Here is a 13,842-nt window from a genome sequence, read left to right as displayed (position 1 = left end):
AGCAAGAACCCTTTCCGAACATCAATTTGTGGAGCGGGAGCTGCGGTAAAATAGAAGCGTGTCCTCCCCTCATCTCCTGAAAATCCTTCCGCACATTAAAGAGAAAAAAAAAATTGTGCTTCTGAATTCAGCTCCTCAGCAAAACACAGCGCGCGTCTCGCAATTTACTCCACTGAATAAATCATTAACTCCGGCCTCATGCAGACGTTTCCGTCCTTCTGCAAGTAGGGCGAAGGCATAATGTTGTTTTTTTGAGCGGTTGTCACGAATCTCGCTTTTGGAGGAGCTCATTTTAATTTGGCACAGGGTCAGAGTAACCCCAGGAGAATACAATATATATTGAACCAAAAACTAAATAAAAAAAAACACTAACCAGAGTCTGGCTGCTCTCTGTGTTCCCGCAGATTAACTTGAGGACTCGCTACAGCTCAACCTTGGCCACTTTTCCACGAGGACCAAAAAGCGGGTGAGCTGTCAAGCCAATACTAAAATCACGACATGAAATGCTTAACCCAATTAAATATTGATTAATTACAATCAAAATATAGTGGTGCCAGTGTAGCTAGAAGAAAACAGCAGGAAATATGATCACAGTCAACATAAAACTAGTCTCAGCCACATCACTTTAATCTTAATAAATCATAGCTGGGATGCGTGCGTGCCATCTGAGCTGACTTGGGATCACCGGCGGAGAATGCAGCCATCGCTATAGCGATGAATAAATATGTGTTATTGTCTTTTTAGGATGCATAGCTGTTCAAACATACTGTTTATTTAACATCGCGGTGAGATTCATAGAGATGGTAAGACTCAGCGAGACAATGTGAGAAACATTCGGAGATAATCTTGCAAACAACCACTTTTATTATGACATGGCGGGAGCATTTTCAATCACGAACATATTATTTATTTGGGTTTTTGGTATCTTAGGAGAGCGGTATGATAGCGGCCCTGCATGCTTCATTAGTGTTTTTCCATAACCAATGGTTGCTATGGCAACCAAGGGTAATGAGTCTGGGGCTAGAGTGAATATCGTGTCTGAGATGACCACGCAGCAAAGAAAATTATTCGGACGGTGTCAACAACCACAACAAAAATGAGCAGCCTGCATGTGAAGCTTAGCTAGCAAAAGTAAATGAGAGAACTTAAACGCTGACCTCCGCGAAGGCCTTATCTCATTTTAGCGTAACCCCCGCTGGCAAACAAACAAGCATGGCGCGTTCTCTTATTAGCAGATGAAACAGAATGACACCACCGAGGCGTTGATCCTCTCGTATCAACCACGGCGTCGTAAATATAACCGCACGAGTGAGGTAATGCTTGCGCTCCTTATCAGCAGGAGGTCCTGGTAGTCACGCGTACTGTACACATTGCAGGCCACCAAACGGAAACGCGGATCCGCTCAAGGACATTCCGACAGTATTAACTCACAGTCCCCTTCCAGCTTCTGGGTTTCCCCCTATTTTAGCAAGGACATGTATATTTAGCATCCCCCCCTGCTCATGTTCATGTCACGGCCAAATGCGGTGGTCTCCGTGTCAGCTCATTACTACATTTAAAGAAAAGTTCAACCCCGTTCTTATAATTTGTCCCAAACGTATAATACTGCAAGGTAAGTGAATACTTTGTACGCATGAGCAAACAGCTGTAGACCTCAACACGTTTAATCTTTTAAACATGCAGACTGGGCATTGTGGGAACAGCTGTATTGAACGCAATAGTGTGCGGGCAACCAGTGGAGCAAATCGGGAATTGAAATGACATGCTGGTCGTTCCCATGAATCAGCAGTTATATTATGAGCCAGTGGTAAGGCAGTGGAGTGAGTAATATGTGACTATAGGATACCCTGGGCGTGGAAAAAGTCCTGCCTGAACCACGTCGGTATTCTATTTTCTGCAATCTGCTGCAAAAGGAGCTTATAAATAAATGGGCCTGTGGAACACCATAAATGGTGATAAACATGAAACATTCCAGTTAAAGTTCTTATTCAAACATCTTTGCTAATGTTTTGTATAAATAAGTCATTCTCTAATAATGTTTGTAATGAAACGGCTCAAATTCAAAGCACCGACGTGCATCTGGAAGTCACGGGGCCGACCCGCACCTCAAATGTCCTGCAGGAAGACCCCAAGGGAAGTGAAGGCAATTGGCTCATGTGGAGCGCTATAGAAGTTCGAATTAGATCAGAGAAAGCCGACACGTGCGCGCCGCTATTGAAATAACGAGGAAAGGAAGCACAAGGCCACTAAGAGCCATTTCCTCTCCAGCCGAGTGGGCTAATTGGAAAGTAACGTCGTTAATCTGCCACCAGGCTCCGGTTGCAGCCTCTATAAGCAGCCTTGTGTGTGTACGTGTGTGTGTGTGTGTGTGTGTGTGTGTGTGTGGGTGGGCCCAACCGTTTTGTATTTCGACAACAGCTGTCTCTATCAATCAACACCAAGCAGGCATTTGCATTGGCCGAGCGAGTTTGACGTGCTTGACAGGCACCGAGGAGGGAGGGGGGGTTGGGGGTTGACGCGAGATGCAAGAAGGAACTCTGTTGAGAAAATAACCCCCAGGCGTCGAAGCAGCCCCTCCCCCCCATAGCAGTCACGGATACAGTTTGATACCACCTAGATAAGAGTCAACATGCCCCAGGCCACTGCTGGGACCAGACAGCGGAGATCCGTTTTAAACGGCCTCTTCGGGCATCCTATTGAGCGATCCATCATTTAGTTAGCGTTATCAGCGGAGCGTTCAACCGAGGTTTCGCTCCGATCGATATTTCACGGCTCGCCGTATTGAAGCAAACGTGACTGTGTGGAGCTGATCTAGAAACTTTTGTCAAACTGAATCGTGATCAGATTTCAGCCTTACAATTTCACTTTCAGAAGATCATGACACTTACAACATGGTCTCCTCTTCTTGGTAGTAAACAGGAGTCTTCATTTTAAGTAGATAAGGCACCTAGTGACTTATTGGTTGCTGCACGGTTGGAGGGCTGCTCATCAAAGATGATAATTGCATCCCTCAATACTAAGTTGAAGTATTTATATTAGATTTTTAGTCCTAGCGAACAAACGGCGAAACGAGTGCCTCTCCAGATGCACCATAAACAACACAAACGTCAAAACAGACAAGACGCCACAGCTGTGAGTGCCACAGAGAGGATGAAGGCTCCCTCTGACTCAGCGGCGTCATCTCCGTTTGATCGCAGAGGAAGTATGGCGGCCCGGAGTTGCTTTATCACACTCATTAATTTCTTATCAGACACACGGCTGCAATAAATCCCCAGTTCTCCCCCCACTGCTTCCCACCCCGCAGCTGAATTACAGGGAAGGCAATAACTTAGGAGGATGTGGTTTCAGCTTTACCAGTGTGGCAAATTCTTCATGGTGCCGACACTAACCGTTTCTGATTAAATGCAGCAGACAGACATTTGTCTGGCTGTCAGCTCGGGTGGGAGCCCGGGCAAGGCGGAGGGGGACGTGTTTCCTGCTCAGGGTTCAAAGGGCGACAGAAGGATGGGGTCAGTGGTGGAAGGTGTGCTGTGATGTGTTATGTTAGCATGCTGTGCTGCGCAAATGTGAGCGGCTGACTTGAATGAATTCAACAAAAACATTGTGGATCAACAAGAACGGTCGATCGGATTAGGGATGGCCGAGTAGCGATGCCAGCTTTATTTCATGGTATCGGTTCTCTCGACGTTGGTCGATACCTGATGCATGTAAAGTACGGTACACAAGTGGAGGTGGAGAACAGCAATTAGCCTCGCTCACGTTAGCTTTTAAGCTAGCCGTTAAACAAAATATTAATTTTAGCCATGTATTAGTTTTTGCCACGTTTTCATGGTTTTGTTTTAGTCGATTATTTATGACCCCGTTTTAGTCTGCAGATGACTCAAAACTAGGAACTTCTGTGAAAGTATATTTCTCCAGTGATTTAATATTTTTAGTTCAGCCTGTTTGCACTGGTCATGTGTCGTGTTCTAGCTTTCCTCCGCCCTTCCCTTTCTATCAAGTCAAAGTCAAGCTACTGTAATGACATTCTCCTCAAACTCAGCTTTGTGTGTACTCTTTGCACGCCAACACACTAAACTGGGGCAGCATTGTCAACTGGACATTAGCCCTTAGCCAAATGCGCTATGAATTACGCCTCGGACAGTATCCGCTAATAAAGGGACATTTGTCCGCTCTTTTGTCAGTAATTGTGATTGAGTTGTTTTGCTGATTGGAATCTATTTTTAGATTAGCGTGACTCGTCGTACTGAATGAATTTGAAAAGAAAAATTGTATTTTAACATCGGCGTTTAGAAAGAGGGCTATTCATGTCAACGCATGGAGAAAAACATGTTATTTGCTCCATGTTTGCCTCCAGAAGACACAAGAGAGCTCATTGTATGTACAGGCACAACTTTGATGCAGAATTTATGCTCGGAGCAACAGCTGCTACTTCTGCTGCTGCTTCACTCTGTTTTCAGTATTTTTTTTCTTCCTTTATGGCACAGGTGTCAAACTCAAGGCCCGGGGGCCCAGATCCGGCCCGCCACCTCATTTTATGTGGCCCGCAAAGACAAATTGTGCATCAAATTCGTGTGTCATTACTAGAATTGCAAATTGTCTTCACTTTTAATATCTTTTTTCTTTCAATATTTGACCAGTTTTTACTCGTCTGATTTGAAAACGAGTTATTTGTCAGTTGTTTTGTAGCTTTTACTGTGTATAATATGAGGTGCTCATACATTTATTTGGGTTGACAGTCATAATGGCCCTCGGAAAAATGAGTTTCACACCCCTGCTGTATGGGCTTGTGTCTTGAAACAAACAACAGGAGGGATTCACATTCGAGGGCCGGAGCTCGACCACGAAAGGCAGAGAATTAGAAGCTACAGTCGGCGAGTCGACACCAATAAATGCTTCATCAAATTAGGGTCACAATTTTTCCATGTCGCCCCTTTCAAAATACTCACCAAGCCTTTTGAAACAATTTCAAAAGTTAGCATTCGAACTCACACGGTCGTTTGTCTGCTGTCTACGGAAGAAGGACACTCGCATACACAGCGGACCTGTGTGTGTGTGTCAAGTTTTGCCAATGCTGAGCGAGGTAATTAACATTTCCCCGGCATCGGCGGTGAACACTCGCGGCTAAAATGATCCGCCGGGACCTCTGAGGCTGTAATGATGATACTCCATTCACACTGTCAGGATGGATGCACACATTTGCGGGCCCTTGTAACCTAGCCGCGACGGTTCTAATATTGCGTCGTGGCCACACACCTGCACCGTGACGCAAACTGAAATAAACATCCGAGAAACAAACGATCCGAGATGACACTCACCATTAGTCATATCGTGAACGAATCAAAAATATCCCCCCCCAAAAAAATCTCGCCTCCCCCTAAGGCTGTTGTGATCTCGAGCCGCATATCAATAGAGCGCTCTTTTGTTTGCTCTCACTTACCCATCGATCATCTTTCTGTGATGAATGATTTAGAAGGTGACCTCGCCTCAACGTTCCAGCTCTACGCCCAGCTGTCAACTCAATCCCCTGTACAAAGAGGTTCGATTGGATTGGCTGAGTTTCGTGGCCAACAATTCCCGTGACCGAGATACTGTACATTTCCCGATCATGAATTTATCTATATGCAGTATGCTTGAGTGGGAGTCTCGGAGGACTGACAGGAGATCCGGGACATGATTTTAAATGCGGGTTGTCATGCAGCTTTTTCAATTCTGCTTCAGTCTGTCTGTGTGCTCACTGGAAATCTCCCCGCTGCCCAAGAGCCCCGATTGCGCCATATTTCGTAGTTGATCCAACTTTGTATTAATTCTATACTTTTTTTTTTTTTTTAATGTCATCTAAGGGTTGTGTGTGTCTTTTTAGTGCGGGACAAAAATGACAAGGCCGCCGAGATAATTGGATTGATGTTGGAATATGCGCGTGGGCTTCAGGTTCCCTATTTAATTCCTCTGACTGGTTCATTAGACTCAGAAGCAGGACTTTAATTATTTTCAGTGACGCTAATTAGATATGGTTTGAATGAAAATAGATAGAAATGTGGCATTCGTTTCTGACATTTTTTTTCCCATTAAAAAAAAACAAAAAAACAGCAATATTGATTTATTGCCAAGCATGGAAGGTTTTGGCATGTTTAATGCTGTGGGACAATTAAAAATATGGGTTTAGCCAATTTATCCTGTGTGCTAACCCTCTCGTTCATTCACTTGCGAGGTAAAAAGGTTAACGCTAGCTAGCAAGTTCCAAAAACGGCCTCCTACGGATTCCGCCGTTAGAAAGATAGTGATAGCAAGGGGTCATGTAGTCAAAGGCTTGAATAAAAGCTGCCGGGCGAGCAATTCATCAACGTATGTAGCTCGCTAATAGCCGCCCTTTCAGCGGGAACCCAGGTCAGGCTGCCACCCGTAGGCGTCCGTTTGCCTCTGCCCTCGTCCGTCCGTCCTTTGGTGATGATGTACTCCGAGCCGCTAGAGATTTGCGCTGGCCCGGTGTGCCTCGGCGACGTCACAAGTGCACGCCACCCTTTGGGAAAACACGCGCTCACTGTGCTCTTGTTACAAACTAGCCTGAAGGTTGTTATGATACATTAGCTTTATTATCACCCTCCACCAACACTATACACACTATTGCCTGCCATCGAGTCGGAGTATGATTTAATGGAGCGGTTACCATCCAAACAAAGTGGGGGATAGATTTGATGTAATTAAAGTAATACACTCATCAGTCAGGTAGCGACTTGAGAATTGTTACAGTGCTCATTAGCTTTGTGATTCAGGACTGAGAAGTGTGGATTATTGCTAGATGGATAGACAGACAGACAGAATTCTTCATTCTTATTTGACACTTTCCACGTCTTGGTAATGAAATTAGGAAAGAAGTTCAGCTCAGTCACCGATGCGACGCGCTGCCGAGCGTTTGTCTTTCAGAGCCACCTTTTTCCGCTCGGCCATTTTTCATAGATGTGGAAGCATGCGTCGATGCATGAAATTGTCAAATCACTAATGACATTTCCCTTGCATAATGGCGTCCTCTGAATTGGTACTTACACCTGACTGTGCTTTGATGGAAGAGCGTATTACGTGTGCGAGCGAGTGTGTGTGTGTGTCGGGGCGGCGGGCGCATGCCAGAGGACACACTTCCACCATTTTTCAATTGCTGTGAGCCAGCCTGCCAAATGTACTTAGCGGAGGTTCTGAATTTGATTGGATGGATAACCATGTCTCGTTTTTAATGCCGCCTTTTATGACGCGCCCTTGACTTTTCCCCCCTTCGCCGTCTGCGCTTTCCTCTCACTTTTCATTCTTGCTTTTACGTGCGTATGATGGGAAATGTTTATCATCCATAAATTCAGACATTTATCTATTTTTTACTGTATTTATCCTCATTAGGGAATACTGGACGACTGGACTCGCTCACATGTAGGCGGGATTCAAAGCCAGAACCTCTTTGTTGTGAGGAAATATATTTATTCATATAATATTAATTCCTGGTCTTCAAAATAATACCGGTCTTCAAGCATAATTCTTTGTTTGGAAACCAGTTTGCGTTTGCCATCTGTTTGGCAAGATATAACAGTCGCTTCGGCGGGAACAAAAGGAACCTTTGTTGCTCACTGATTATTTGGATTCAATTAATTAGGCAATTAGTTTTAAGGAACATATGGGTAATATCGGTTCAAAGAGAGCAGAATGTTTAAGGTTGTTGCTTTAGAATGCAAAGAGTCACTTGTGAATAGCGGCGTTGTCTCCTCGAGGGCGGGGGTCAGTTTTGGGCTCGCCTCGGGCCGTGTCACCCGATTTCCAAGAGGGAGCCTCACTTCACACAAATAATAATTAGGATACCCAGTGGCGACGGGCAAAAAGTCGGACCATCTGGCATAAATCTTTCCCAATCTTCAATCACACACGTCCTTGCTGCTCTGCGTGTGCAATGTTATTAAATTAATCATTCTTATGTAGAACAAAATTCTACAAATACCCCCAAAATGAAAAAAATGAAAAACTTTTAAAGCTTCTAAATTTGGCCAAAGTAGATAGCGAGGAGTTCCCCAGAGTCGCTCATCCTTGACAGATAGACGCTGCTGATAAAAGTGGAATCAATATGACACTGATGGTGTTTTATGATAGCAATAAGATGTCCGCCGCTTATCTGTCAACTGGCAAAATGCCCAGTCATGGAGTACTGCAGTCTGTACAAGGCAAGCCGGCACTAGTGAGAAATATGGATTTTAGTGTTTTGAAATGGTTATGTTGCCCCCAACCACTTTCTATCACCATGCTGACCTAAAAACACAGTGCCGTTTCCTATCTTGAATGAATAATGGATTGCACTTAGATCTTGTCTAATTCATCTCCCGGCGACTTCAAGTGTTTGGATTAGTGGATGTGAATGCAAAGTGCTTTTCGTGATGCGCCACCTCGACATTTAAGAGATCAAATCTTGAGAGACGTTTGGTTGAGTTTAGCCTACGGACCTTAAATATGTGATTTTTTTTTTAAATTTTACATTAAGTTTGTTCTTTGAAGAAAATTGCCATGTATAATATTTAAAAATCCAGTTAATAATTCGATTTTAAAGACTTGGAAGTTTGCTTTTGCTTGCTAAACTTAATGATCACAGGCGACTGTTCATTTTTTCACATCTTAATATTTTGGTCTACTTTCACAATCGAGAATTCTTTGCTCATTTTACATCGGTCTACTTCGGGGAAGCCATCTGTCTGCTCGATTATATCAAATCCTTTTTCTGTTGTTGGCTGAGCGCTTTCTATTTCCGTCCCGCCGCTAATACAACAGAGGCCAACGCCAACTCGCAGGTGAAAAACCGATATTGCGAGCGACCGGCGTCTTAGTGAGCGAGCAAAAGAAAACTTCTACGTCCATTTTCCCATTCTAACATTAAATATTCTCTTTGCATGAAAGGGAAAACGTCAAATGTTGCCAGGTAAGCTAACAGCTAGCCTAGCTTAAGATTTTACTGCCTTCTGGACACTTTTGCAGTAGCCCACTTGTAATTGCAAGTCTCGTTTGACCTCCGAATCACGGAGATGAAGAAACGAAGCAATTTCACGAAGGTCTTTGCGGCGCAGGCTCAGGCAAAAAAAAAATCCTCCGGGGAAATAACAAGCAAGTACAAACCCCGCATAATGTCAATAGTTCCATTCTACTACATTCATTTATGTGTCAGCACCGGCAGAGTGAGGCGAGCATCCTTCAAAACATTCTGACAATGTAATGGAAAGACCCGTGATGTTGACATGCACGGCGATAATTAGAACCCAAAGTAGCGGCTAATTAGCAGACTGTCAAGCCACGGCCTTTACTTCCTCCAGTTGATGTTTGGGCAAATTTGTTTATAGAGTTATAGACAGAATCCACAATTTTAATTATTTAATTTGGATTCACCACAAATACATTTCAGATATTCGAGTAGGCTTCTCCTAAACTAAGCTAAGCTAAAATAAGCTAAGCTTTAAAATGATTCATCTTGGGTTTTTTTCGTATTTGGTTTTAACGTTCCAAATCTTGCATCAATGATGTCGCAAGCAAAAGGCTGGTGTAGTCTGATATTAAGCAGCAAGCAAATAAAAGGGCACCTTAATTATGCTGATCAGTGAATATAGAAGGACATCCCAATTATGCTAATCAGTCCATGGTATCATTTAATAACCTTTTATGGCACTTTAATTGACATCGCCACCTCTGACTGAACTGAACTCGCTACGGATGCCATCTATTGACATGTCAAGATGTTTTGAATCATATTTCGCTTTACTTGACTGGCTGCAATTTTCCAGCGACACATTGTCGGGCAAAACCGTCTCTGCTCGCATCTCTTATAGACGTTGGACTTCTCCTTTGTGTGTTTGCATCCAAGTCTCTTGTACAAATGCGCGCATGTATTATTCACTGGTCAGACACGCGGCTGGAGAAGTCAATTTCCAAGCCAACTCTTGAAGCACTAAGTTCCCAACGTTTGATGCATACCGCTTCCCCTCCGGAGAGCCGACTCAAAAGACCAAACAGACTTAACTATCCGTCCAATCAAGCAAAAGAAATTACATATCTGCCGCTGTTTTTTTATTCACTTTATCTAATGACACAGAAAAGGGGGGGGGGGGGGGTCTTTACTCCCAGAGAGCATTCGGCTGAGACTTCAGAGAGAGACTCAGATTATCAAAGAAAAATATGATTCCCTGCTATTTCCTCAAAGAGAATGGAAAATAAATTCTCCTCCACCTTGCATAGGTAGAAAACCTCTTTGTTAGCGGAAAAGCTGGCGGCTCCATCTTATGCGTTGGTCTGCTTTTTCATGTCCTTAGGCTTTGAATTGAGTGCCACTTAGAGGAATGGGTCTTTTGATTGCTAGGATACAAGGCAGCTTCGTTGTCGACGGATAAAGGTTCATAGAAAGGTAACATCGGGGAAGTCGTAGGTTTGCACCAATTAAAAATCAATGCGGGACTTATTAACTGGTGGACACGCCTCCTCGTTTGAATAACTGTTCCTTCTGCATTGCAGCTTAAAAACTGCCAAAATCCAAAATAAATAGATAGAAGTGAAATTGAAAATAAATATAGACAACAAAGAATATAATTGAAATTTTGAATTAAATAAATATGTAAACAAAAACAGCAAGAAATATGTACTGCAAAATAAAAGTAAGAATATATACAAACATTAAAAAATATGTAAAAATATGTGGAAATGAATACTTAACAAATACATAAATACAATTAAATATAAATGTATAGGTTTTTAGGTATTAGTTTCACATTTGTTTTTATTTTCACATATTTATTTTGGCAGTTTTGGTCCTTCATAAAGTACGTTTTTTCTGCATGCATTTTAAAATTCAGCCAGTGTGTTTTTTCTTCTTCTTGTTTGCCCTTCTCAGCGCCACTCCACTGTGACCCTCGGTGTAATCTGAGCCGCTTCCAGAAAGCTCACGGCTACCGTACATGCGGTTGCCATGGAAATAGCAACACTGAAAAGGTTCCGGGGAAAAAATACTTTGTTTTATGAAATAGCTTCAAAGAATGACAAAACACGTGTGGGCGTACTGCCTGAATGTTCCATCCACTTCTTTTTTTTTTTTTTTTTTTTTTTTTTTTTTTTTTACCCCCAAACATTCAGTGAGGTTTTATTTTTTAAAGTGCACAGAAGAGTGTTTAGATTGTGAAATAGGTTTTAGACTACTTCCCTTGGTCTTTTATTACCTTTGAAGACTACCAACACATATTCCAGAGGCTTCGCTCCTGCAATTCTTTTTATCTTTGACTGAAGAGTCTACGCTCAGCCGTTTGTCCCTGCCTGTCAGTTAACTCTTTTTGTCTCTTCAGTGAATAACACAAAAAAAAAATTGCCTTTGTTCAACGGCTTTGCTTGTGTCTTGTCATCCGCATTGTGACCGAGAAAGACTTTGAAAAGCTTGTTGAGGACCGAAACTCAGCAACCAATTACGCAGTCTGAGTTATTTTGACGTTAAAAGGCTTGTTAACTCTGGACTATATGTCTCTTATGTATTTCTAAAAAAAACAAAAATAACAGAACATTTTTATTTTTACTTTTTTACTGAGTTTCTATCAGTCAAGTGTAGTACCACATTACGCCACTACACGTGAGGCAGCACTGAGCTCAAGTGGAAGAGATGCAGTGCAGTGCAATTAAAAAGAAGAGGTAAAGAAGTTCCACTTTAGTCCACAATTGTAATACTTTGCCAAGTCAGTCCTTACTGGGCAGATATGTCGTGCCACAGATGTTTCTCCTGACTGTCTTTTTTTTTTTTTTTAATAACGAGTTGTAAAATGTAGGTGGCACAGTTAGCGGCACTATGTTTAAGCTTTTGGCCGGGATACGTTTTAATGTCCCACTCTGGCCATCAGCGAGCCAAGACAAGGCACGCGAGTATTTCCGAACGGTGTAATTGCTTTCTGGTTAAAGTCGTGCACTGCAAACAAATGTGCAATTCCGAGGATGGACTTGCTAAGTAGACCGAGAGACATCCATGTGTGTCCCGTGTATTTGGACGGACGAGCACCCTGGCAATTAATAGAGTTTCGAAGCTTGTCGGGTTGGAGGTGAAAGTAATAAATGCCCGCAAACTCTTCATAGAGTAGACTTTTTGGGAAAGCTCAGGTGGCGGATTGTTATGCATGTGGGCGCCCCTCTTTTTTTTTTTTTTTTTTTTTTTTTTAATTAATACCGCATCAAAATGCGCCGTGCATTTAAACTCGGGGGCCGCATCCCCTCGCCGCCGCCTCCTGCCACCGGGGCAAGAGTGATGCAACTCGTGCAATTTTATGATCCGCTGAATGCAATTACTGAACCTGTCAGGAGTTTGGTGCGCCTTTTTGTTGGTGATGTATCCCCCCCTCCACCCCTTCCCCCGAGATAATATATACACACTCTGTCACCGCATGTTGGAGGGTGCTGATGCATGTACTGTGGGTGGTTAGGAGTCAGGCAGATAGTCGCAAAATATGGAAATGTGTTCCGTGTATGAACATAAGCATTTTGCATGTGGGTGCACGCCGTGCGTCTTGTTCATTCCCGACTCCGACAATGTTTCACTTGAGTAGAAATAGATTGGAACATTGACTGACGAGCAGGTCGGAGCATGGTGCATTTTAGTATTTTGTTTCTTATAATCCACATTGTGTGTTTTTGCTTGTAATTACCTCTCCATCGTGTCGCTATATCCGCATCGCTTAATAACACATGACAAGTGGAGATCACTCTTCCAAAAAGGTCAGGCCACGCTTTATTTTTGCTGTCAGCCACCCAACACAGCGGCGCATCCCCGGAGGAGTTGCGCGCCGCTAACGTTCCGTGACAGCCCTCCATCAAACTTCCGCCCGGGTCTCATTAAAGTCAGCAAGCGTCGAGCGGTGCGTTCCGACCGGCCCTCGCTGAGCCTCGTACCTGCTAAACTTTCCTGAGGCTGTTGCTATGGAAACAGTTTGAACATTTTGGAGTAAATCCCCTCCCCTCCTCGCCAACTTCCCTCTTGCCGTCACTCAATCCCGAGGGAGGGCGCCGCGGGGGGAAAAATGTTGGCGCAAACCTTCTGTGCCGAGTCCAATATCCGCAGGTGGCGTGGAGGTAGGCAGGACGGATGGACTCAGGTGTGTGTCTGTCTTTCCTCTTTCACACAATCTGAGGTGTGAAGGGACTTGGGAACACGGTGGCTCAACTCCTCCCCACCTTTTCAATCGTGGAGCTCAGCCAGGATTCAAACCCATGCCAGGAAAAGCCTCCTAAAACATCTCCAACTTTATTCAGGGTTAATCCCAGGCATTTTAAAAGATGCCGTCTGTCTCAGAGTGACTTTGCGCATGACATTGTTGCGCTGCAATCCATTATGTCGGACAGATGGCGCGTTTTCTGCTCGAGTAGATTGATCTGTCTTTTAAATGCATGACTGTAACCAATTCAACTGGGCGGGAGTTGACATTGTTGCTTTTCCCACCAGTATAATATCTCGGCTCCAGGCGACGTGCGAATGCGCCGTGAATGTATCGAATGACAACGTAATGGCGCGGCGGGTAGTCTTTCAAAGGCGGGGTGACTCGCCCCAAACGATGGATCACATATCAAATATTTTCAGGGCGGGGGTTTTATGAGAATAAAAGATGATTAGCGCGTTAGAGCGATCGGTCGGCTTGGGCGTCACAAAGAGAGACTGTTGTTGACATAAAAAACTGCCCAGACAGGAAAAGCTAAAAGGTTTTGTTATTGAAGTGGAATTGTTTGTTTAGTTGTGTAGCAGTTGGCGGCGACTAGCAAAAAATGCGTCATCATGTTGTCTTGTTTGCGGGGAAGTGTTTGAATGCACTTTGACGT

Source organism: Syngnathus acus, chromosome 23, assembly GCF_901709675.1.
Source record: "Syngnathus acus chromosome 23, fSynAcu1.2, whole genome shotgun sequence".
Taxonomy (NCBI): Eukaryota; Metazoa; Chordata; class Actinopteri; order Syngnathiformes; family Syngnathidae; genus Syngnathus; species Syngnathus acus.
This window is presented reverse-complemented; position numbering follows the sequence as displayed.